Here is a 25,747-nt window from a genome sequence, read left to right as displayed (position 1 = left end):
ATTAATCAATTTAAAAAAAAATGTTTCCATATATCAAAGAAGAACTAGCATTTTCTTGGCTGAATCTGATTCATTTTTCAAACTTAGATCGTGTAAATTTTAAGTAATTTAGCACTCCTTATTGGCTTCGGGAATTCCCGGGAGTTTTTGCGTTTCCTGAGATTCGAGAATTCCCGTTTATTTTCATTCCCGGGAATCAATCTCGAAATCTCGAGTAGGACGCTCAATTAAGAATTTACAATTACTCGTAGTCTTCGGGAAAGATGATCGTTTAATCTATACTTTTATTTCCAAAATCTTTGAAATAATCAATAGTTTGACCAAAAAAGTGTACAAACTTATTTCGAAAACTGGAGCTGATAGAAGTCCAAATTAACATTAGTGAACTCAAGATTGACAACATTTATCAAATATTAAAATAAATTAATTTTATTCGATCAAATATAGTAGACAAAATCTGACAAATCATTCGAATTTAGGACGCTGAAATCTTCCAAAAACAATGATTGAATGAAACATAGGAATCAAAAATGCTGTTTCCTAGTGTAACGGATATGCAATAATGTTTCTATAAAACTTTTTTCTTCTTTTATATACTGTGATCGCAACGTTTCTTGAAAATGACGTTAAAAATGTCGGAACATTAGATGTTGTAAAATTTAAATTGTACCGGTTTTCGGAACATTAAAAACGTAAAAAATCTAGGAGATGGGAAATTTTTATATTTTTTATGACGCTTAACATACAGATATGTCTACTGGGGTAGTAATTGATTTATGGGAAATTTTCATAAACGAGTTTTGGAAGGTGACCAAATACATTTTGTAGATTGTCCCAAAAAACTGCCCTGTGCAAAATTTTATCCCAATCGAATTCGCATCGATCGGAATAAATCGCACGAAAGCTTGTATGTAACAAAGTTGCATACTATATCATTGCACAAAACCTATAAATCTAGTAGTTTTTCATGGAAAAATTCCAAGAATATTAAAGTTGATAAAACTCTCATCTTCCATAATTTGTTTTTCGCTCTTGTAACCTTTAAGATATTGGATAAATTTCTCAAAATTTCCATAAAATAGTAAAAATTCTATCGACTGGTTGGGTAATGAATAAATTGATTTTCGGCGATTTCAGTCACGTCAAAATTTTAAAACAATTTTTATTTCTTCATCCGACGTTTCGGCATTTATTATGCCTTTTTTCAAGGTGTCTATTAATATGACATAATTAATTCTGTGTTGCAAATGGTGTAACAATATATGATGTACTTACTGAAATTTCTCGTTTCAATTGTCCAAAAAGTTTCTTGAATCAACTACCAATCTACCATCAATTAACTATCTAATCAGGAAATGTAAGTCCAGTTGTCTGTGGTGTATAACATAAATATTCAAATTTCCATAAAACACTTCAAACTTTTTTTATCCCCCCCTTCCGGATTTTTGGAAATTTCGAAGAGGAGGGAAGATAAAGTAATAATTGATGGTAAAAGTAAGTGGAAATGCTACACTGAAAAAAATATCAGCTAAAAACTTAAAATCGATTTAAAAAAAGGCCATCTAAGAATTCATTGATTTTTTTGTGGTAGGGAATAATTAGTCTACAACTCTTTTGAAAAGCGCAAAGTGAGCACTCTTAAGGGAAAAAAGTGTTTTTAACAAAAACTAATTTTGTTTTTTTTTTTAAATGAAAAACGAATAACAAATGGTTTGGGTGTATACTGATAAAAATTAATTAGAAGCAGATCATTATAGTAATAGATTGACTCTGGGCATATTTAAAAATTAAAACTAACATAAAACATATTATGGTGATGCTACATTTAATCGACCATTTTCAATAGTAACAATAATAATAGTTTAAAAAATCTATGCTTGCATCTACTTTATTTTTTTTGCCTTATCAAATAAATTAAAAATTTTAAAGGTCATCTTCAAAATAAGAATACCTTTTAGCAGCAATTTGATGTATATTTATTTAAATGTTTATTGTGCTTCTAATTAAGTTTTATCTTTATACACCCAAAACATTTTTTTTTCGTTTTTCATAAATCAAAACATAAACAAGTTTGTGTTAGAAAAACTTTTTTCCCTTAAGAGTGCTCACTTTGCGATGTTCAGAAGAGTTGTTGATTCCCCACCAGCAAATAAAATCGAAGTTTGAGATGGAAATTTTTTATAAATCAACTTTAAGATATTAGTTTGCTTTTTTTAGTGTAGGATTTCCACTTAGTTTAACCATCAATTATTACAATCGAAGCTCTCATATCTTTGGAATCAGTGAAATTAATTCAACGAAGCAGTTTTTAAATTGAAGGTTGGAAATCTACACTCAAAAAATAAATTATGTGATTTGTCCCTTTGTCCCTGAAATATGCACAATAGATTGCTGCAAGCTTTGTATGGAAATTTCAAATTCCTTAATTTTTACTCCTCCCATAACTTTTTTTGGTTGTTTTTGCTGCTAGAAATAGCAATAAAATTTTTGGAAGCGATCCATCCAGTCCTGAATTAGCCCAACGAGTTATAATTTTGTTTGGAAATTTGTATGGGAAAACAAAATCTTTCATTAAAAAATCGCCAAAGATGTTCTGAAAAATCCAAAAATTATAACTTTGGATGAAAAATATTCCTTGATTCTTGCAGTACAATCCACATGAACAAAACACAAACCTATCTTTTACACCAGAAAAAAATATTCGATGCTGAACAAAATTTTTGTTTCAAAATTATTATTTTTAATTTATGTGTTTTGAACTGCTTATTTGAAAGCTGTGTAACCGTAGGTTGGAAATAAAAAATCTCAAAAAACTGCTTTGCATAGCCAGAGAATTTATTGATTTATATAAACTTTGCAAAAACATTTCATGAAATTATAAAAGCTCTAGCAAGCAAAGTCAACTATTTTTAAATACTTTTCAATGGATTCAGATTTTTACTTTGAAATGATTATAACTTTTTCCATGAAATGCTTAGCTGCTTGTCATGTTTGCAAAAAATGAAGCTTAAGAATAATTTGAACCAAAAATTAACGACCAACTTCATTCCAAGCTTATTTAAATTTTCTGGATGATTTAAAATGCAAAAATTTCTTCTTCCATACATATTCCCATACAAAATTGAAACGCGTTGCGCTAACTCAGGAATCAACCAAATCATCTCAAATTTTACACTGACGTTTGGCATCGAAAAAACATATGGGAGCACAAAGTAATTTTTTGCACCGATCTTATGCACAAGTTGCAATGTTTGGACGATTTTTAGGCCTTATTATTACCCGGCTTAGAAAAAAATCATCAAATTCTGACATGACATTTTTTGGGATGTTGAGTTTTTAAAATGCATTTTTCTCAGTGTAGGATTTCAAAAACAAAACAATATTTCTCTCTAAAAATTCAATCATTTATCTAAAACTCTCTCATAAAAAATATTTGTGTTGAAATTGCAATTATCGAGCTAAAAATGTTTATAAAATGTTTGCCTGATAAGTTTGGCCCTTTTCAAATGTTAGTCTAGATATATTTTTCGGTAAAATTACGTATTCCAAGTTGCTTTACTAGGTAAGATCTTTATGCCCACAGAGTTTCATTGAATTCTGAGAGGGTTATGCCAACTTCGTGTCGATGTGGCGTGAAATCCGTCAACTGTGCTCTGTAGTCATCTTGAAGAATGATTATTACTTGCTATTTTTTAAAATATTACACTCAATTAAAAACCAGTAAATGATAAAAATATGGTAGATTTCAAAGATCGCTTGAGAATCTACGCCATTCCCCTATAATTGACTACGTTGACATTTTTCAACAGCAGCAGCATCATGTCGTAGCAAATATCCCACTTTTCGCCACACCGGGCGACCTCCGGCAGTCATAATTCGATGATTTATTGGAAGGCGTCGTCAGTCGACATGCCGCCATCTCACTCACTGAAGCATGAAAGCTGTCTTCTGCCCGTTTGTCATGCCGAATTCCGTGCTACTAACTGCACCCAATCGGAGACAATCCTTTCAACGTAACGCAAAAAAAAAGACAACAAACGACAGCTATCCGAAAATTGAATGATGGAGTGTGGCCTCTTGACGTTTTGGGCTTCAAGCTGTGAGAACACTTATACTAATGACAGCTCAAACCGAATGAAATAAATTGTGCTGGTAGCATATTAGTTTTTTAATCCACTTAATTTTAAGTTCTGTTAACTAATCTTATTCCATCACCTTTCTTTTTCCCTCAAGATTTCTGGCTGAAATTATGCAGAAACATTCTAAGAGTCCCCGCCACAAGTAATAAAAATCAAGTTCAAGTTCAAGTGAAAACAAAAACCAAGAAAAAAAAACTCACAAACTATAAAACCAATTCACATATATCGTGGGTCAAACGGGGTCCGCTCTAAATTGCAAACTGTCAACCAAAATCCCGGTCTTTCTAGCCGATGCTCCACAAAACAAACGATGACAGCTGATCGGAATGATTGTTTGAAGTGAGAACACGCGCGCGCAACGGTTCAAATTTCGTATCTATCCGGCAAATGACGTTGATTGTGTTAATTGGCATATGTGTATCCACTGTTGAAATTGGAGTCCGTATGTTTGCGGAAATCTATCGGGTTTCAGTTTTGCAATCTTTGTAATTTTTTTTTTCTTGTTTTCGATTATATTCGTTTTACCATCAAGACAAATTTTTTTGTAAATTTTTGTTTTGCAACGAAATTTTTGTTGTACAACGAAATTTTTGAGCAAGTTTAATAAAAATTATCCTGAAAGATTTTTTGGAAGTCTTTAATACTATTTAAAATCTGTCAATGAGCTTTGATGAATAAATTTTTTTTTTAATTTTTTTTCTTGATTTTTGTTGACTTATTGCTGGGTTATGACAAAATTTGCCAGGATTTTTGGTCGTCAATTTTGAAATCAATTGCCCGGATTTGTCCGGCCCTGCAATTCTGACAACCTTAATGTATTAGCATTTCGCACTTAGTATCGTATTGGATTAGAAAGCTAACAAAACTGGACAATCAATTCAAAAGTCAATACCAAAGTCGATTTCGTCAACCGTCATTCCGAGTCCTTTCAATAACTGACTCGCAAGATGGGATTATAGTGAACTTTTTCGCTATAAATACTGGCGTCAATATATCTCCATTATCAATTGTTTTAAAACTTCAGGGAGAGCCCTTTTACCCACTTTATTGAAAGATGGGATTAAAAACGAACTAATCTTTCTTTTACTGCCCTAGTTCAAGTGCCTACAAATACACTCTTAAAATCTATTTTCTTAGTATTTATGCGGAGTCTTTCACTAGTAGGGTCAAAAGATTTAGATTCAAAGTTAACCTTTTTCCATTTGCAAGGTAAGTAACAAGTACTTCCAACTTCCACCATCGATATTCCTAAGTCTTACCCTTTTACGCACTTGATCACAAGATGGTTTGAAAACGAACTATTTTCTATAATTTCGGCATCGATTTTCAAAATCTTCAAGCCGATCTCCTTGTCTAGTTGGATCGCAAGACTTTCACTAGGTGTTGGTTACAAGTATTTGCGGTAATATTTGCTTATACTGTCAACATAGTTTTTTTTTTATCCTACGCAATGGTTCGGTATACTTTCAGTCAGGACATAGCCGTTAGTTTTGTTGGATGTTGGATGAATGGAAGTTCAAGTTTTTTGTATGATTCCTCAATGTGTGCCTTTTTTACCCAAATTTTAGAAATTTCATAAAATACATAAAAGTTTCATTAATAAATCATACATTGCTATTGCAAAACCACATCTCAAGTAACACCGATGACTGTGTAAGACTCTTTAAGGCTCTTATGATACCTAAACTTGGTCTATTATAAGGTTGCCAGAAATTTTCAGCACGTATCCAGGCCGGATAAACCAGGCAATTTTATATGAAATCTTGGCGAAACTCGGGCATTTGATTTCAAAAATGTCAATAAAAAATTCGTGCAGATTTTGTAAAAACCCTGAAACTACTTAACAAAAACCAAGAAAAAAAATTAAAAAAAAATTTTTATCAAAATTTATCGATAGATTTTAAATTGTAGGTCAAGCTTCCAAAAAACCTTTCATAATATTTTTTGCTAAACTTGCTCGATAAAATTCAACCCCTAGGGATGAAATAGTATAATATCACTAAAATCATTCTGCTGTAATTTATAAAAAATTAGGAACAGAAATTGATGCTTAAAAAAATTTAAATTAATACGTAAAACATGTATAACGGCTAAGGGCCCCCCGTGAAATAAATTCTAGGATATTTTTTCGTTAGAATTAGTTAAAAGGCCTAAAAATAAGAATTGGAGAAGTTTTCCCGCACATTGTGATCTAAGCAAATCAGGATAGTTTAATTATTAATGATTTTTTAATTAATTTTTTTTTTTTCAAACCTGGCAAAATTTGGTTGTTGATTTCAAGTTTTTCAACACAAAAAAGAAAGAAAGAAAGGAAAACCACCTTAACTTTTTTTAATCGAAACACGTGAAATCGTTTTTCAAACTTTCAGAAATTTATATAAAGAAAACTAGCTAAAAAAAGATTATCTTTGAATGCTATTATTGCATTTTGATACGAACCTGAATTATGATTTTTTTTAAAATTAATGCTAATGTTTGTATTCTGCAGATGAAGAATACATGTTCATCTTCTTCCGGTTATTTCGATGCGTCCCTGAAATTATCAATTTTTTTAAACTATTTGAGCTCAACTTCAATTTTTATTTTTTTTTTAAATAAAAGTGAAAAAACAAGCGAAATGCGATTTTTTTTTACAATATTCTAGCAATCGAGCCAGACTGTGCATTACATTACTTGTCTACTTTTTTTTAAAGCCCAAGTATGTTCGAAAAAAAAAAACTTGAATGCTTACCCAACAATTCATGATTTTGAGGTTCTTCTGTCTTAAAACTATCCGAAATTAAGCTTTTCCTTTCTTTTTGACCATTTCCAAATAATTTTACCATAAATCTCTAAGTTGAATACCGAATTTCTTTATGTGAATCTCTAAACATGAATATTTCTACGTTTTTTATCTTGTCTTTTTCCAGATTTAATAAAATTCAATTAATTGAGATTTCCAAGTCTTTAGTATTACTTCAGTTTCATGGTTTTTCTGACTTTTGAGAACTATAATTTTGATTCAAGGACTAGACTTATTTGGATTACTAATCTGATTTTTTTTTCTAAATAATTATTGATTCTGGGTTTAAAACATTAAATACCCACTCTGAATTAATGTTTGACATGTTACTTTCGTCACATTTAGAAGCACATTTTGGCATAAGTGTCTGTTTTCATTGTTTGATCTGATGAGAATCATATTTTGTTAATTTAGAATTGTAATCATGATACATTTTAACATTTTTATTAAATTGTATGAAAATGTTTTTCTTTTAGTTTAAGGATATAAAATAAATATAAACATAAGGATTATGGATTCTAATTTTTTTAATTCCTGCTTTTGTTCCGATTTTAAATTTGATTCTCAATTTCGTATCTGAATTTGATATGTAATTTGTTTTTCAAATAATTTCAAATGATGAACTTAATGATGATGAACTTTATCTGTATCTCCGAGGAATTTGAATTTAATCCTTTCGTTTTTTTTAACTTTGAATTCTAAGCCTGAAGTCTTATTTTTACTTCCCTATTGTCCTGAGGGAAATATTTATTCTGTTTAAGATGAAGCACATACAAGGCGTTCAATGGTGAAAGGAAAACATTTTAATATTTCTTTTTGAATTCCTCTAAACCAGAGAATTTTAGTATATAATAGAGTTTTAATAAAAATAACGAATTTAAAAATTTTGTATTTAGAAGCTTTAATCAGTGTTTTTTTTTTTTGATAAGTTGAAAAACTCTTCCGCAATGTTTGCGCATGATTTATTAAAAACTATTAAGATATCCCAAGAACACAAGACATACAAATATATATAATCTGTTTATAGCCCCCCCCCCCCTGACAAAATTTGCCCCAGGCCCCACGATAGCTTAATCCGTCCCTGCTTGGGATAGAATTCGAATTACAAATTTTAATTTTGGTATAGAATTCCAAATTGAAATTTGCAATTTGAATAAGAAACTCAGGCTTAGCATGATATTTCAGATTCAGACACTAAATACATATTCAATAAAAAGCACTTTGAAGTTAGATTCAGCTGCTCATGTAGAAGTCAGTTTCTAATTTAAGATGTTATATTCAGATACAAATTTCAGGTTTAAGATTAAGATTTATAATTTGGAAGACGAACTAAATATTCAAATTTAAAATGTAAAAGTAGAATTTAGACAAAAAATTTTGATCTAGATTAAGTTTCCATTATCCAGACTTTAGGTTAAAAGTACGAATTTTAAAATAATAATCCAAATGTTATTCCCGACATAAATATCCAGATACGGAATCAGATTGTTTTCTTGCATTTAAACCTTATCTAGATTAGAAGTAAGAAATAAAACTTTCATTCAATATTGTAATAATGTCCAATAGTTTCGATCCCAATCCCTGCTTCAGAACAAGAATTAAAGTTTAAAATGCCTAACCTAATGTTTTTAAACTTTGATTTACTGATTTAGAATCAAATAATTTTTTACAACTTAGCACTACATTTTTCAAAACTAACTTTGGCCTGCTTGAAAGTTCTTTTTGATACTGTTTTCAACACAGTGTCAAAGAGTGTTTCTTTTCGACACTGTTTTGATCCTAAAGAAAAATCTCTATCTGTTTCTTCATCTTCAAAATTGATTTTGTGAGGGTACTTTGTGGTATTGCATAAAATTGTGTAACATTGCTGATGTAGATATTCTAGCATTTATTTGGAAACCTTCATATGTTCTTTAATGGCTGCAACTTTTGCCTTTTTTCTACGACAACTCACAGAAATTTTTTTTCAGGTGAAGGTCGTACGTACATTAATTGACATACATACTCGAGTCTATTTTTCTACGTGAGATTCGTATCGTTCTAAAATATCCGGAATGAATATAAAGCGACAATTTTTGGGAATCAACAACTACCCCACTGAATAGAATCTTGACTTTCAGGAGGGAAACTTCAATTTTCTACAGTCTGGATCAGATACTAACCTGAGTTTATGATTATAATAACACGAAATTTATTCAATGTGAGCCTTCATGGCGACGCCAAATACAAGAAAGGTGCTCCCCTTTTATATTTACATAATTGTACTGGAAATGATCGAAAAGTTGGGGAAAAATGAGACGTGAAAAAGAAAAACGTTCGAAGTTGAGCATGAGTAGTGAAGCCTGAGACGTAAGACCCGAGACAGAATACGTGAAACATGAGCCATGAGATGAAAGATGAAAGAAGATGAGTTGATACGTGATGGGAAAGACGTGAGATTCAGATAGAATTGGAACAAAAACAACTGCCTATATTTCAGTTATTAATAATTGAATTCAAGATCTTTTTTTTATACAAATGTAGAATTTTTCTCATACTTTTAAGAAAAAATATGGATAAAATTATTCGTCACGGTTTCGAAGCATTTATCGAACTTTTCCTGTAACACGGCCCATTAGGCGACGATGAGTTTCAAAGACGTGAGGGGTGAGAATGTCATACATGGGCTGCGAGATGTGAGACAGGAGACGCTAAAATTAGATGATGTATGTCACAACTAATACGCGAAAAATGAGATGTGAGAAGTGAGAAACTAGGGGTAAGATGCGAGACTAAGAAGTGAAACCGTGAGATATGATATATCAGACGGAAGGTTGCCGAAAAATTTTTGTGTTTTTGGGAAAAAAAATCAGACTTACTGTAATTTTACCCAAAAATTCTTTGACGGTTTTTTGTGATGAAAAAAGCATTGATGTCTGTTTTACATTTCATTCGAGAAAAATTGATAAACAATAACAATCTTATCATGACTTTCCAATACAAAGTAAGAAATCCAAAATTAATGTTGACATAAACGATTCGAATTTTAGAAATACGCACAAAAATCTAAAAATCTGTGAAATATGTGAATATTTTTAAAATTTCTGTGTTCTGTGACACAGATTATATGATGAAAATTTGTTAAAAGTTCTGTGAAATCATTGATTTTTCTGTGATGACGGCAACCTTGATCAGAAGTTAATGTGAGAATTGAGTGATGAAACGTGATACTTCTTATCACATAAGACGTGAGACATGATCGATAAACGATAGCCGTGATCCGAGACACTAGAGAAATGAATCGCGAATGTGAGAAAGTTAGACGTAAAACGTGAGAGGGAAGATGTGAGTCGTGTGAAGTTGAGATTTGACAGGTGAGTAGTGTGACGTGAGACGTAGGACATCAAATATGAGACACAAGACTCGAGAGGTCAGATGTGACTATCGATTTGAGACTTGAAACCTGGGACGTAGTTGGATGAGATGATAGAAATGAGGTTGGCTACTTGAGACTTGAGACATGAATCGTGAGACCCCAGTTTTGATATACGTTCCATATACATTAGAGAATGATCGTATGAAAGTTGAAAAAACAGCATTTATCTACTAAAGTGGAGTCAATATAGATACATAATTTTTATTTCTTTCTAAAACGACGAAAACTACACAAATTGGGAGTTATTCGACCCCTTATTCGTACCTATTCCACTTCTCTCATTGAGCAATATTACTCAATTTCTACCTTATTTTTAGCCATCTGGATGCACTGCTGAGTGCTGATTGCAGAGAGAACATGACGATGATTTTCTCACTTGAAGCCCGTGCGGGAGCAAAATCATTTCAAAATTTACAAACATGGCGAATTTTCTATCATATCCGTCCGATGTAACCTGACTTCAGACGACATTTTGTACGATCTTTTAACAATGCAGTTTGAATTGCGATTTGCAATACCATTGTAAACGACATGAGTTATCATTTCTGGTACGATTTCATGTTTTCTGGGACGTTTGACGGTAAGACGGAAGAATGTGTGGTGAGGCGTGATATGGAAAGCGAAAAAAACTAAGTTGTGAAACGTTAAGATTTAGCGAAGTAAGCTGTTATCCATGAAAAAGCGAGGAGTTTAAGGAAACGGGAAATTTGAAACTTGAAACTTAACACGTTTGACGCCAAGTGTCACGTATATCGCAACATATCTAATTTTAAATAGTCAAAACACAAATTTTAATGTACCGTTTTGATTTTAAATAACCTAGGTTTGTAACGGATGCCGCTTGGCGATAAATACGTCCGAACAACCGGACATTTCAACCAAATATCTATATATTTTATTCAATAACCGGTGATTTTGACGGAAAAAATGTAAATTTTCTCTAGTCGGTTCACATTTACAGTTATCTTCAATTTTTAACACTTAACGTAAAACAACATAATTTATAACGATTCCGACTAGGAAGATGAAATGGCTGGAAACAAAATTCCCAAGAAGTCCTGCTGAGTCCAAGCGCCACCGGACCCACTAAATAGAGCTCGTAAGATACCTTGCCCTGAATACTGGACCAGGAATGAAACTGATTCAGTTGGCTTTCGAGGCAAACCCGGCAGGGGGTTCATTATGATTTAATCTACTTCACTAAAGCTATACTGTCTGTCCGAAGCACCAGCAAGCAACAGCTCCTCAGCGTGGGGTAACACTATATCGGCCGGCCCTTGGCTTCTTCTGCGATTCGGTTTCTATGAGTTTCTTCATAATATCAGTAGTTATGCACCTGAGCCGCACCACAATATTGTTTGATGTTTGCTCGCCTTGTTATGAGATGAGTCCTGTAACGTTATGAAGTTGCCACCTACTTACGCATTCGCTTGGTTTAGCCATACCTGAAAGTAAAGGAAAAATGTGTTTGACGGTTATTGTTTATTTGATCTGATTTGAACTCAACTTTTAAACAGTTTGTAATTGAAAAAATCGTGAGAAATTTAAAAAAAAAATGTTTCTTTGCAAAATTAACACATTTGTCTCAGTTCAAGCATCCGAATGCGTTCTGATTTATATGGGCTGCTCCGCAAAAACCACCCATCAAAAACCAAGGAGCCGCTTTGAAGTTTCGCTGCGGTTCAAAATTGACCAAACTTCCAAACACCCGACAGACTGACACGTCAGTCTGGACCCGGGCAATAAATTGATGAATTTATAGCATTTTAATGCAATCGAATTGACCAAAAGCCGGAGCCGCCTTTTATTTTGGGATAGTGTGATGCGGTTTTTGGCTGTTATCAAAAACTGAATCTCTGGGGAAACATATTTGTTCCACTATAAATTTCAAAATAGGATTCGAGAAATTTTTGGTAGATTGCAATCCGTTGGAAGCTAGAAACTGAAAGAATTTTTCGAGCACACACTATGCAAAATTGCACATTGTGTGGGGGTAGTTGTTCATTAATTTTCGCAACACGTAGTTTGACAGATGCTGGTGACCGCACGAATGTGGGCTGATGCAGTATCGAGTGCATAATTTACTGCACTTCGCTCTCTTGTGCATTTGAGTGGAGGTTAAATTAATTCCATTTGAAGCTTTAAATTACCTGAAAGCGTCACGATTAATTTTATAACAAATTAAAAAAAAAACAATATTGAACTGTGGACAAATGCATATTGCTATTTTGGCCATGTTATATGTCCAAAAAAGTCATACAGTTTAAATTAAATCGAAGTTTTTTACCATAAACTCTAAGCATATTTGAAAATCATATTTAATTGATGACGTTATTTGTTCTTTCCATGTCCAAATCTGATTTAACCATGACCCCTGAAAACATTCAAACATATGATAACAAAATTAAGCAATACTTTTTTTATTTTCTACAAACAAGGGGGGAAATTGCAACATTCTCATTACGAAAACCAATTCAATAAACATCTATTAAAACTATCCATAAAAACTGATCACTAATGTCGAAAACAACACATTGCCGATGTTAATATCGGCACAGCTAAACCAAACCAGGACTATCTATTAATGCTCAAAGGTACCATAAAGATTGAGATAAATGACCGCCATTAACGGGCCCGCATTATAGCCAAAGGATTAGCAGTAAATTTTTATAGGATTAACTTTTGGGGACCTGTGCCAGCCAAAAAAAAAGCGACAGACAGAGAGATGAACCATTCAAAACCAAGTGGTTAATTTTTTTTTTGAAGCGGTAATCTTCATCGGTTTTGGTTGGTTTGGCGGTTAGTTTTTTTGGTTTTATTTTTTTTTTTTGGGGGAGACCCTCTCGACAGGTGTAATCCGGTTTGGGATGAAGTTATTTTCCAATTTGTTACCACCGTTTCGGCTGTTTGTCAAACGTCGAGAGCTACCTGTGTCTAGGTTAGTTTTTATTTTGCTTTCTCGGGTGTCGAGTTAAGCAGAAAAAGACAGTCGAGATTAAGTTACAGCTTCTGGGTTTGTGTTTTGACAGATTAACGCCATGGGTGGTCGGCGTTTTTTTTCGGGAACAACTGAATTGACGAAACTGTTTCGAACTTTGATTTGGTGCGTGTCGTCACAAAGTATCAAGCGACGTTTGTTTTGATTTTCTCAGAAGTTTAGACAGTTAATATTTTTTAATATCAAATTTATTGAATTAAGGTCCATTATATGTTCAATTAATTTATTTAAGCAAAACTTTGGCTTTTTACATTTTTTTTTTGCAAATTTCAATCTCAGTTATAACTTTGTGAACTTTTTTGGTGCCTATGTTTTGATGTCTGATTTTAGAAGACTTAGGCGTGCTGTATTCGAATCGTTTGTCAGATTATGTTTATTATGTTTATTATGTTTATTAACTATGGCGTTTGAAAGTTTTAAAATTAATCATAATATATGCAATATCCTCCATTAAATCAAGGATTTAGATTTTGGATAAATATTCTATTTTCAGAGGTACGAAATCTTATACATGTCTATAATAAAAATGGAAGCGTTTTCTTTGTAACACCATCACTTATAAACGGACGGTCGGAATGAAGTGAAATTTGATATTCAAGGGTTTTTTCGGGTCAGAGATGATTTGAATAATAGTTTCGAGAATCTCACTTTTTATGGAAAGGGGGCTTCCATACAAAATCAACTTGAAATGGGACACAACTCCAACAATGCTATTACGATTTTCATGTAAATTGATTCACGACCACGAAACATTTAAAATGACGAGTACATGAAGTTAAAGATTTATTAGGTTAATGGTAAATGAAGATTATTGTGTCAGCTAGTTCCTAAGGAAATAGAAATTTCACATTTTTTTGAAAAATGCTAAAGAAAAAATTATAACTATTTCTAGCATCGCCGAAGAACATTTTCGTGTTCTTGATATTAAACCTTTTGATCTAAATTCTCAACAATTCTGCTGAAGACAGCAAAACATATGCTGAAAAGATTCCTTTGGTTTGATTATTTTAAGTTCGTGAAAGCTCCTGCATTTCAAAACGTAAAACAGGGAAAAATAAGCAAAAAGAAAACTATTTTTACATTTTTTTTTTTAAAGTCGGATGACTTGCAGTCTTAGAGAAATTTTATCATTGATTCAAATAATTTATTTCCATATCTCTTTTTTATTATACAGTTTGGCTTAAAATTTGCAACAAATTTCAGACACGGAGGTGAGGCAGACGTTAGACTGGAAGGAGGTGAATTTTTTTTCATCCCGTTTCAAGATTATAAATTGTTTAATCGATCATGTGCTCACTCAGCTAAAGTCCCGAGTCGATGGGTGGTCATAGAAAAACAAGAGAGATAAATAGGAGGCAAAAACATATACGAGCAGTGATGCCACATTAAAATCAGTAATTTCAAGTCCGAAAAAAATAGTATTCGGTACGGAAATTTCAAAAATCGTTATAAATACCGATTTTTTTTTCGAAGCTTCTAAAACCAAGTTTATTGAAGAAAAATTGAAAACATAGGTATTTTTTCAAAAATTTCATGAAAAAAATATCGATTATAACAATAAATTTATAAATTATAATAATAACAAATTTCATTTGTTTAGCTCATTCAATATGTTCAAAGTACAAACGTTCCTGCGTCGTTAAACTCCTCTTAAAATTTATAAAATTTCTTCCCAGCTATCACGAAATAGTATCAGAAATGATTACTTAAGTCGTTTTCAGTGAAGCGAATCGCAATTCCAACTGCATAGTGAAAAGATCGTATAAAATGTCGTCTGGAGTCAGTTCAAATCGGATATGATGGAAAGTCCGCCATGTTTGTAAATATTGAAATGATTTTGCTCTCGCGTGGGCTTCAAGTGAGAAAATCATCGCCATGTTCTCTCTGCAATCAGCAGTGCATCCTGATGTCTAAATACCAGATGAGAATTTAGTGATATTGATTGATAAAAAAACTAGAAAATATCTTCGCTGGCAACGATTTCAAGACTATGAGAGCAAACAGCATAGGAATATAGCTTTTCTCCATGCAAATTGTAAAGGATGCTGAAACATAAAAAAATACAGTTTTAATAACCAACTTTTCTTTAGATCTATATTAAGCTTTTCTCTGTGTCAAATGATTATTTAACTATTAAACTATCAAAAAGGTTTATTTAAAAATATATATATGCTGTTCCCTTAGCTGTTAAGTAATTAAATTAAGTTTGTTTGTGTTTGATTGAAAATCTGTTCATAGGAATTATTTGTGAATGAATGAAAAAGTCCACTGCGGCTATATGGTGTTTTCATTCTAAACACTTTTATCATTGTTGTGTTACTTAGTTCATTATACTGAATACTATTTATCACGAGCGTGCTTATGTAAAGGTTGCCAGATTACCCAGTTTTATCCGGGTTTGCCCAGATATTTAATACAAAATTTGGGTACAGTCCTGCCCGAATTTCATTGAAAAATGCTCGGATTTTGCCCAGATCTATTCATTTTATTTGACAAATCAAACAAAGAAAACGCAATGTGTTGTAAAATATTTTTCTTAAATATGCCTCCAAAATGAAGTTTTTTTTGAGTAAGTTTTATAAAAGTATTCATGAAAGGTTTTTTGGAAGAATAAAAAACAATTTAAAATCTGTCGATGAGTTTGATGAAAAAAACGGGTTTTTGTTGAGTGATTTCTGGGTATTTCCCGGAAATTGCCCGGATACGTGCTGAGAAAATTCTGGCAACATTAGCTTGTATTGGTTCCTAACTTTTAAATTTACAATTTCAAGACCCTTTAAACTTGCTGGCTAATGATACACTAGGATTAAGGTGGCAATGGATGTATGAATAGGATCGCATTTTGAAAACCGTCCAAATACATTTTGTAGTTCGGCCCAAAAAACTGACCTTAGCGAAATTTCAGCTAAATCGGATTTGATTCAGTTTCGGTTTTTTGGCCCTCAAAAATCATCAAAAGAGGCCAAAGGAAATCAGAAAAATCGAAATTGTTATTCTTATGCCAAATTACTCAAATTGATCAAAACGTCAAAATCTGGTGTTATCCCGAAAAAATTTTTTTGTCAATAATTGACTTTTTAGACCTAGTCGGTTTTACGAAAAACGGTCGGTTTTCCGAAAAACGGTCGGTTTTCTGAAAAACCTAAAAAGTTGACTTTTCATCAAACCCCTTTGGTGATTTTTGAGGGTAAAAAAACCGAAAATTTGGACGCATTGAGACACCCGTAAATTAAGCCTAATTGAGCTGAAATTTTGCACATGTCATTTTTATGAGCCAATCTACAAAATGTGTATTGTCGGTTTCCGAAATATGACATAACCCATTTGGCTACCACCCTAACCGAAATTTTAAAAAAAATAAATAAACGACAGTTTTCGTTATATTTTGGAAATATTTTTTTTTTTGTCTTAACAAATTATTCAAAAATCGGAATGAAATCGATATGTTTTGCCAAAAATCGGTGTTCGGTAAATTCTTGATCGCAAATTTCTTCAAAAATCTGTATAAATACCGGAAAATCGGTATGTGTGGCATCGCTACATGTACATGGGGTGTGTCATTGGAAGGTCCAGCAGTTGACCAATCGAGCTCGATTTGTACACAGGGTTGCCAACATTTTTGTTCCAAAATTCAGGGAAACTTGAATAAAAGAAATCAGGATAAATCAGGCTTAAATAAAAAGCCGAATCAATGACCTTTTTTTTGTATATTTAAAAAAAAGGTTTAGTTCCCGATCACAAAAATATCATGAATTATCAGGGTGGCCAATCATTCGGGAAAGTCGAGAAACGCGGGAAAAGTCGGGATTTAAAATCCGTCAGAATAAAACGGGAAAAAGTCGGGAATTTCTCCAAGAAATCAGGAACTCTTGGTTCAGCTGCTCAATTCATATATTTCAGTGCCTTCAATGCGCCAGGATAGCTGAAAAAATGTAAAACTAACACTCAAACCATGTTCTAAAAAATAAGCTCGAAATTTCGAGCAACTCAAAAATGATAAAATTGTAGTCTTCAGTTCAGGGCTAGTTGTTACAAAGAAAAGTACTGTAGAAATACAAAATTTTTTCCGGTTGAATTTCTTTGCGATCTTTTATTTGTCAACTCCCGTTTGACTTGCACCTTTTGGTACATTAGCCAAATCCTGAAAAAGCAGGTACATTGGCAACCCAGCTTGTACACTCGAGTCGGTCGATTCTATCGCGTTCACCTTGGTGTATTTGGCAAACGCGCCGTTGTACTGAAGCGAAGATTGCGGGTTCAAGTCCTGTCGGTGAGCCGTTGTACCTTTTTTGCTTTGCTTTTCCTCATTTTCTTTGATCCTCATGTTTCTCTAAAATTTTCCATCACCCTGTAAATTTGATGTAATTAAATCAGTAACAACACGTGAAAAGAGTCCATGTTCATTCACGACGTTTCGAGAAAAATGCGTAAGAAAATTTTGCAACCTTTTTTAAATCGCTTATTAAAATTCAAGTGGAATTTTTCAAGTCTATATGACCCAAACGGTGCGTAGGATAATGTTTCATATGTTTTCATCGATGCGTTTTCATTAAAAAATAGCTCGTAATTGCTTATAGAAATTAGCTGGAGTATGAATTTCGTCTAAATGGTTTATACACCCTTTGCTTCGTGCTGTATTTATCATTTGTGTAAGTGTGATAGAGATAAAATTTCCAATATTTTTTGACAAACGCTTATGGTTTTCTCTTTAGGAGTGAGTGATTAGCTCTTCGCATTTTACCCTTTTAATATTTAGCATCTAGACCGTCTGCTTTGTTATGGAGTAAAGGGTGTATTATCCAATTTTCGTGAGAATAATGTCATATTATGGCTATATATCTTCTAGATCCTTTGCTCAAATTGCATTTTAAATCTAATGGAAACAGATAAACTTAAAACGGTTTTTGTGATAAGTAGAGCTCACATTAGGCTATTTGAATCCACTGAAAACAGCTACTTTGTGTTTAATACCCTTTTCACATGTTTCGAATGTTGTGAAGAATAAGAACACGTTAGTCGCTAGATTGTATGGTAGGACAATAAAATTGATTCATCCTAACTTGCAACAATGTTGCCCAAAATATGTTTGCTATCTTCTTAATTTTCCGTTTGAGGCATCGAAAGCCAACCTTCTTCGTTACATAGATCATGTAGATAAACATTATAAAATCAATCACCATACAATTTTATGAACTCTTAAACGAGGAATTGTCATTCTGGAATCGAATTTATTATTCAACTGTATTGAACGATTCTCCCGGAGCTCCCGGAAAGCTGGTGAACATTAAACATACTCAAATAAACGGCGTAAGTATAGGAGCAAAAAAAAGTGCGCCTAAGTGCAAGTCAAATATTGACTCCCCATACTTCGCTCTACCGTTTCCCACTTAGACCCGCAGACCAATCTCAGTACCTGCACACTTCTTTTTTCAAGCGCCCTTTCATATATGCTTGCTCACATACACCCGCACCAGCTTGTTCTGCTTCTCATCTCACATGTGAATGTTAATTTGGGGCCAAAACGAGCACGTGACACAGTGCCCCATTGTCATTTGGGAGATTGAGAGGTACGAATGCTTGAGATTCCTATCTTAGGGTGGATCCATTTAGAAGTTTCCTCGAGGAGAAATCTCTTGTTAACAAGCTTAATTTCAAGTTGACTTATCATATTTTTAGTTTCGTTTTGAAATTTGGAACTTATATGATTTAATCCAGAACCACCCTTGGAATATTTCCAATACATAATTGAAATTTAAACTCCTCTTAGAAAGTGCCGTACATCACTTCAAAGATCTCTTCTCTCGACAAATTTACTCAACCAGATTACGAGCCAGTTTGTTGATTCAAGATTTGTTGTCAGCAGCACTCTCCTTCTGCGGGTAAGGGTAGAGGCATGAGAAAGCACCCCCCAAAAGTCAATCCATATTTTCCCCCGGCAAACAAGCAATTTGTACTCACTCCATCATCATCATCCTCCTCCTCTCCTTAAAACTCATTGGACCAGCACCATTATGTGGGCACTTTTAGCCTCTGTTTATTTGTGTATTTATCTTTGGTTATTGAAGAAAAAGAAGGTTAATCTTTCTCCCCCTGCTTTTGGTTGCGTTCAGATGCAACCGATATTGGGTAAATAGTGGCGAAATGTCAAGATTTGTCAACCAACACCGGTATCTTCAACGGTGACGGCTGGCAGATGTGTTTCATTTGGCAGTCAAAATGCCGGACTTTATAAAACTCGTAACACGTGCGAGCTTTAAAGGTATCGAAGCATAGATGCTTCGATGGTAGGAGCAGTCGGATAGGATGTGTCCACGGTTCTTTTTGAAGACTGCATCAAAACAAAAAACAAGAAAATCAAGGATGGGATTTTAGTCATAACCAAATAAGGAATGTACTCAAAAACAAATGCAACACTTTGATATGTGGAATGCTTTCGTGTGAGAATTTCTTCATCTGTAATGAAACTACCAATTACCCATTTTCCAAATCAAGGCTTTTTTAAATTATGGTTATTAATCAGCTACACGAACCAGTCAGAAAAAAATGTATTTTTTATCACTTCCCATTTTGATATTTTCGGATTGCTCTTGAAAAACCTTTCAAATTCCTCAACTTCATAGAATCGATCATATTCACTTTTTTTTTTAATTTTAGCTGACTATTAGATTCTTTAGGACTGCTTAAACGATTTGCCATATGAACATTGGTCAATTTGGGTTTCCCACTGGAAATTTTTCTTGATATTGCCTTAAAATTTTGTCTGTGAGCTTATGGACTGGACACCACTAGATGGCTTCACTAAAAATTTTATCAATTTCCATTCAATACATTCAAAACTTATTTACAAAACAAAGTGAAGCATTTTTTTCGAGTACACTCCTTATTTACAGTTGAAACCGATTTCAACCAACAATAAACCTTCAATAAAAACGATTGTTTATAGGATTTAGGATATACTTGTAGGAATTTTTTCAGCACGCATCCGGGCCGGAAAAAGTCGGACAATTTTGAATGAAAAAACCTGGAAAAAACCGGGCATTTGATTTCAAAATTGAACCAACAATCCGAGCAGTATCCGGGCAAATTTTGACAAAACTCAGAACTTACTCAACAAAAATCAAGAATAAAAATTGAAAACAATTTTGTTATTAAAACTTATCGACAGATTTTAAATCGTATGTTAGGCTTCCAAAAAAACTTTCATGACTATTTTTATAAAACTTCCTCAAAAAATTTTTGTTTTGGAGGTATAAATAAAAAAAAATTACAACACAGTTTTTTTTTGTTTGATTTGTCAAATAAAGTGAATAAATCCAGACAATATCCGGGCTTTTTTTAATGAAATCTGGGCAACCGGGCCGGGCCAGACTGTTCCCAAATTTTGTTTTAAATATCTGGGCAAAACTGAAAAAAACCGGGCAAATTGACGACTTCAATTTATATTCATATATAAATTTGTAATCAAAACAGTGTTTTAAAGAAGAATATTCGTAATTTTCAACCAGATGATTACAATGCATTACTGTTGATAAGAGATTGAAATCTACAGTTAAAAGAAGTGGAGTTTTTTTTTATTAATTTTAGGAGGCTGTTGGATTACATCTTGAATGATTTTCATGACCGGATCAAATATAAAATTCTTCTTTTGTCACCGTCTCCCCCTTTGATTTTTCCGAATATCCCAAAGGGGATATAAATAAAATTCAATATATTTTATTGAAAAATTTGATAGATTGTTCGAAAATTCAAACATTAGTCAAAGATTGACTTGGCCCAAAGATTTTTTGGGCCAAGGATGGTTTGTATAAAAGTTTCAAAACCCTCACCCCAATACAAATTTAACTTTAAATATGACATAACTTGAACGCTTCTTAGTTGACTTCCATAATAATAGGCTCTAAAGTGTAATTTGGCAAAACGGGGCGCTTCGATACAAATTCAATTAAAATATTACATTACTAGAACAATTTCCAGATGATTTTCATAGAAAAAGAGTTCAAAGCATGATTTTACAAAAGTTTGTTATTAATGCAAAATGACTCTTATCGCTTTTGAAACGGGAAGCTTTCATACATAATTCTTAGCAAAAAATGACAGAACTCATTCAACATTTATGTGATTTTATTGAAATTGGTCAAAATGACTATGATACAAGTTTTGACATGACAAAATATTATATTGTATTGTATTAAGTGTCTTTTCTCTTTTTTGAAACGGTGGACTTCCAAATCTACATAATCAACAACAAGTTCGATGCAACTCGAGCAAATTTTAAGCAATTTGCATAGAAATTGACTGAAATTAGTGTTTGGTTAAAATTTTTGATGTCAAATTCTGCTCTTTTAGTATCTGATTTGTTTTAAATAGTGTATTCTGTTGAACTGAACAAAATTGAATGAAAGAAAAAAAAATTGAAAAATTCTTACGTAGCTGTTTTTAAACATTAACTTTTATTCATCTCTCAAGTGGGGTGAACAGGGACAGATGCTTATTTATTGAGAAGCTCGTGTACCTGGGATCAATTTGAAAGCAAATTTTCTTCTGTTTTACATTACTGTCAATGATCCTAGGGGATTCAAGACACTGGTTTTTACATTACCCTAATAATCCGAGAAATATTTTGCTAAAATGTATTACGATTCGAGGCTTTTTGAATTTATTGTTTTTCTTTTCACTGGAATCATATTGAAAGAATCCTTTTTCGTATACCAAACTTGAAGACATGACACATCTCAATTCGTCTCAAGTGTTTCCTAACAACACTTGTCATGCTATAAATGCTACGATTTTTTTGTACTTCAAGTTAAGTCTTTTTTAATTTTTTTTTTTTCAAGCAACGCAAAGTAAATCAAATTTATATTCGCTATTTCACAAAAAATCTAGGAACGTTTTGGTTCTTAAAAAAGCAAAAACATTACTTGATATTTGGATTACAAGAATTTTTCCCATTTATGTCCCTATTCACCCAGACATACAGAATAGTTTAAAAAATTGTAAAACAAAAAGTATCTCATTATTCGGGTTTAAATTCTTTTATAACCATAGTTATTCATTCAAAACAATTATTTTCCAAAATAAGTCTTAAAAGTGTCCAGTTTTTTACGCTTTAAAAATAAATGAGGAATTTAGGCTTCATCTGATAAAAAAAATTATCTGAAGTTCAAATCTGATTTATTTTAAACTCTTGTGAACTCGATACATTCAGATTTAAGTTTAAATCTTTGTTATCTACAACATTAATAATGTCTAGCAACAAACCAATAAAATATATTTCCAGCTGAATTTTCCAAAACCTGAAGATAAAGTTCAAGTTATATTATCAGCAATAAATTATCATTAATAATTTATTTCATTATTAAGCTCCTGTGAAAAAAATTAAATTAAAATTAAGATTTTTCAAAGAACACAATCTTGAAAATGAACTCAGATCTTATTTTATAATAGTGGTTTTCACCTGTTTTTCGTTTTCCTTTAGGCAATTTTGAATTTTAATTCCGAATTTGGATTTTGAATCCGAATAAACATTCTGAATTTCTAATTTGGATCGATGTTTGAGTCCAAATTCCTAACCAATCTTCCCAATAATTATGAACCATAAAGGACCAGAAATCTGTTATTTGAATTTTGAATCTTTGATTTTCTTCATGAATTTTTACTTCAACGATTTATTTGTAAATGAACTAGTGATTCTGATTGGAAATTCCGAATGGTAAAACTCTGATATTTCAATTCTGGATCACTTTTTATGTATGAATTCTGGTTTGTTATTTTAAATATTTCCTCTTAAATATTGCGAAAAAGCTTTGAACATGGAAAATAAATCTTATTTTAGTTTTAAATGCAAAATCAAGATTCGAATCAGCGTTTTGTCCCAATGATGAACTGAACCGAAAATTAAGAGTAGGAAGGATACTAATTAAGATTTTTATAATTAAAAACATTTGGAACCAGAACATCGGAAAATGGTTTTTATTTCAGCTAAACACATCAGCCAGTTAATATGGAAAATTTTGCTCAAAAATTGTATTGGACGCAAAATACATAATTGAGATCACACAATTTAAATTTTTCTTTGATTTTGCAAATTGAGTGAAAACGTTCGGGGAAAATCCGAGCAATCTGATAACCCTTGTGAGTCTAATCTTATAAAAAATTCTATATTCGGGACAAAGGACTGTACCGAATATTCATGCACTAAATTCTTCTGTGAATAACTTTTTCGAATACAATCTTTAAAATTATTTGAAAAACTGTAGTGGAATTGTGGACCTGGGATAAAATTTCGAGATTTTTTCCTTAGTTCTGAGTCGAGAGTTTTACTCTTGATTCACTGTTTTAGTCGTTCATAAAGATTTGATTAAGAATTTAAAATTTTTAGTTTGGAGAAGAACATTTTTTCTTGACATTTTTGGGCCCACATCGGACCCCATTTTTTTATATCGAGGCAAAATAAAAAGGATACTGCATTGCAATTTTCATCTTACTTAAATTCAGAACAAAATGAATAACTTCGAAGTAAAATTTGGATTTCTCATTATGTCTAAGCACGATTTTGATACAACCACGCTCATTACACCGCTGCAAAAAATGACTTTTTGCTCCCATATGTTTTTTGACCTTTTAGATCACCAAGCATCAGCGTAAAATTTGAGATGATTCGGTTGATTCCTGAGTTAGCGCAACGCGTTTCAATTTTGTATGAAAATATGTATGGAAGAAGAAATTTTTGCACATTAAATCATCCAGAAAATTCAAATAAGCTTGAAATGAAATCGGTCTTTGATTTTTGGTTTTGACTATTCTTAAGCTTCATTTTTTGCTAACATGACAAGCAGCTAAGAATTTCATGAAAAAAGATATAACTATTTCAAAATTAAAAATATGAATCAATTGAAAAGTATTTAAAAATGGCAGGCTTTGCCTGCTAGAGCTTTCAATGATTTCATGAAATGTTTTTGCAAAGGTTATAGGTATAAATCAATAAATTCTCCGGCAATGCAAAACAATTTTTTTGAGATTTTTTATTTTCATCCTACGGTTACACAGCTTTCAAATAAGCAGACTTTTGTCTGCTTGCATTTTTAAGCAATAATTTGAATACATAATTTTGAAAAAAACATCGAATAACTTTTCTGGGGTTCCAAATAGGTTTATGCTTTGTTCACATGAATTGTACTGCAAAAATCAAGAAATATTTTTCATCCAAGGTTGAATTTTTTGGAACTTTCAGTACATCTCTGGCGATTTTTGAATGAACAATTTTGTTTTCCCATACAAATTTCCATATAAAATTAAAATTCGTTGCGCTAATTCAGGACTGAATGGATCGCTTTCAAATTTTTATTGCTTTTTCTGGCAGCAAAATCAATCAAAATAGTTATGGGAGGTGTAAAAACTTAAGAATTTGAATTTTTTTATACAAAGCTTGCAGCGGTCTACTGCTCATTCTGCCTTTTTTTTCAAATGTTAGAACATGGAATTTTCTGTAAATGCTTTAAGCTCCGAGATTTACACATTATCTTACAAGGTTTCACATACGTTTCATAGTGATGCTTTCACTAATGGAAATAGAGTCATTATATATCTTATTGTTTACCTATTTAAACGTTTATTGTATTTATCCGTTTTTTTAAAAGCTCTAATCAAACTTAAGAATCATTATGCAAAAAAAAAAAATCGAAAAAACTTGAATACGTGAAAACTCATATATTGATTGCGTGAGAAAATTCTTTTCAAATAAATAATATTTCAAATTGGTTTTTCGAATTCAAGTCTTGGAATTTAAGTTGCTGGACTTTTTTGGCTACGATGAGAATTGATTATCTCCAATGAGCTTTTACAGAAGTGAATTTTTGGTTAAAGAAGATTTTTTTCCGAACTTATCATAATTTTAGAATGCTATAATTAAATTCATAATACTTAGCGTCATTGTACAGAACAAAATCTTGAAAAATCTGTATAAAATATACAGATTTTTCTTAAAAATCTGTATAAAATATACAGATTTTTCTTAAAAATCTGTATAAAATATACAGATTTTTCTTAAAAATCATTTTAAACAGTTTGATGGTGATTCGGGTTTTCTTGTAATAACGTATTAACTGCAAAAATTATTTGATTAAATAATTATTCCTATTCAAAATTTTCGAACATGATGAATAGACGATAGTAAATACGTTCTAACTTAGCATTTTTGTTTCGATGTTTACTTTCATAAATTTTATATTACCAGCAATTTAATGCTTAAAAAAGGACGGATTTTCCAAAACTTCTTTTGAAAAATTGATCCCACATTTTTTTTTTTTTTTTTTTTTGATTAAATGAACTAACTTCCCTCAATCGCTAAATGGACGAGGAAGTTAAATTTTCTTCATTCATCAATAGACTTCAATGGAAATCATTCAAGCAGCTAC

General features: G+C 32.1%; 2 protein-coding genes across 7 annotated transcripts in view; one reads left to right on the top strand and one right to left on the bottom strand.

Annotated features, from left to right (window-relative positions):
* The window catches only part of LOC129758526 (uncharacterized), a 421,682-nt gene that overhangs the window by 194,940 nt on the left and 200,995 nt on the right, over positions 1-25,747 (bottom strand). The gene's annotated exons all lie outside the window — the stretch shown is intronic.
* The window catches only part of LOC129758525 (HIV Tat-specific factor 1), a 329,990-nt gene that overhangs the window by 280,131 nt on the left and 24,112 nt on the right, over positions 1-25,747 (top strand). The gene's annotated exons all lie outside the window — the stretch shown is intronic.

The sequence above is a fragment of the Uranotaenia lowii genome, chromosome 3 (genome assembly GCF_029784155.1).
Source record: "Uranotaenia lowii strain MFRU-FL chromosome 3, ASM2978415v1, whole genome shotgun sequence".
NCBI lineage: Eukaryota > Metazoa > Arthropoda > Insecta > Diptera > Culicidae > Uranotaenia > Uranotaenia lowii.
The sequence above is the reverse complement of the archived record's forward strand: the minus strand, read 5'-3'. Positions and strand labels throughout refer to the sequence as shown.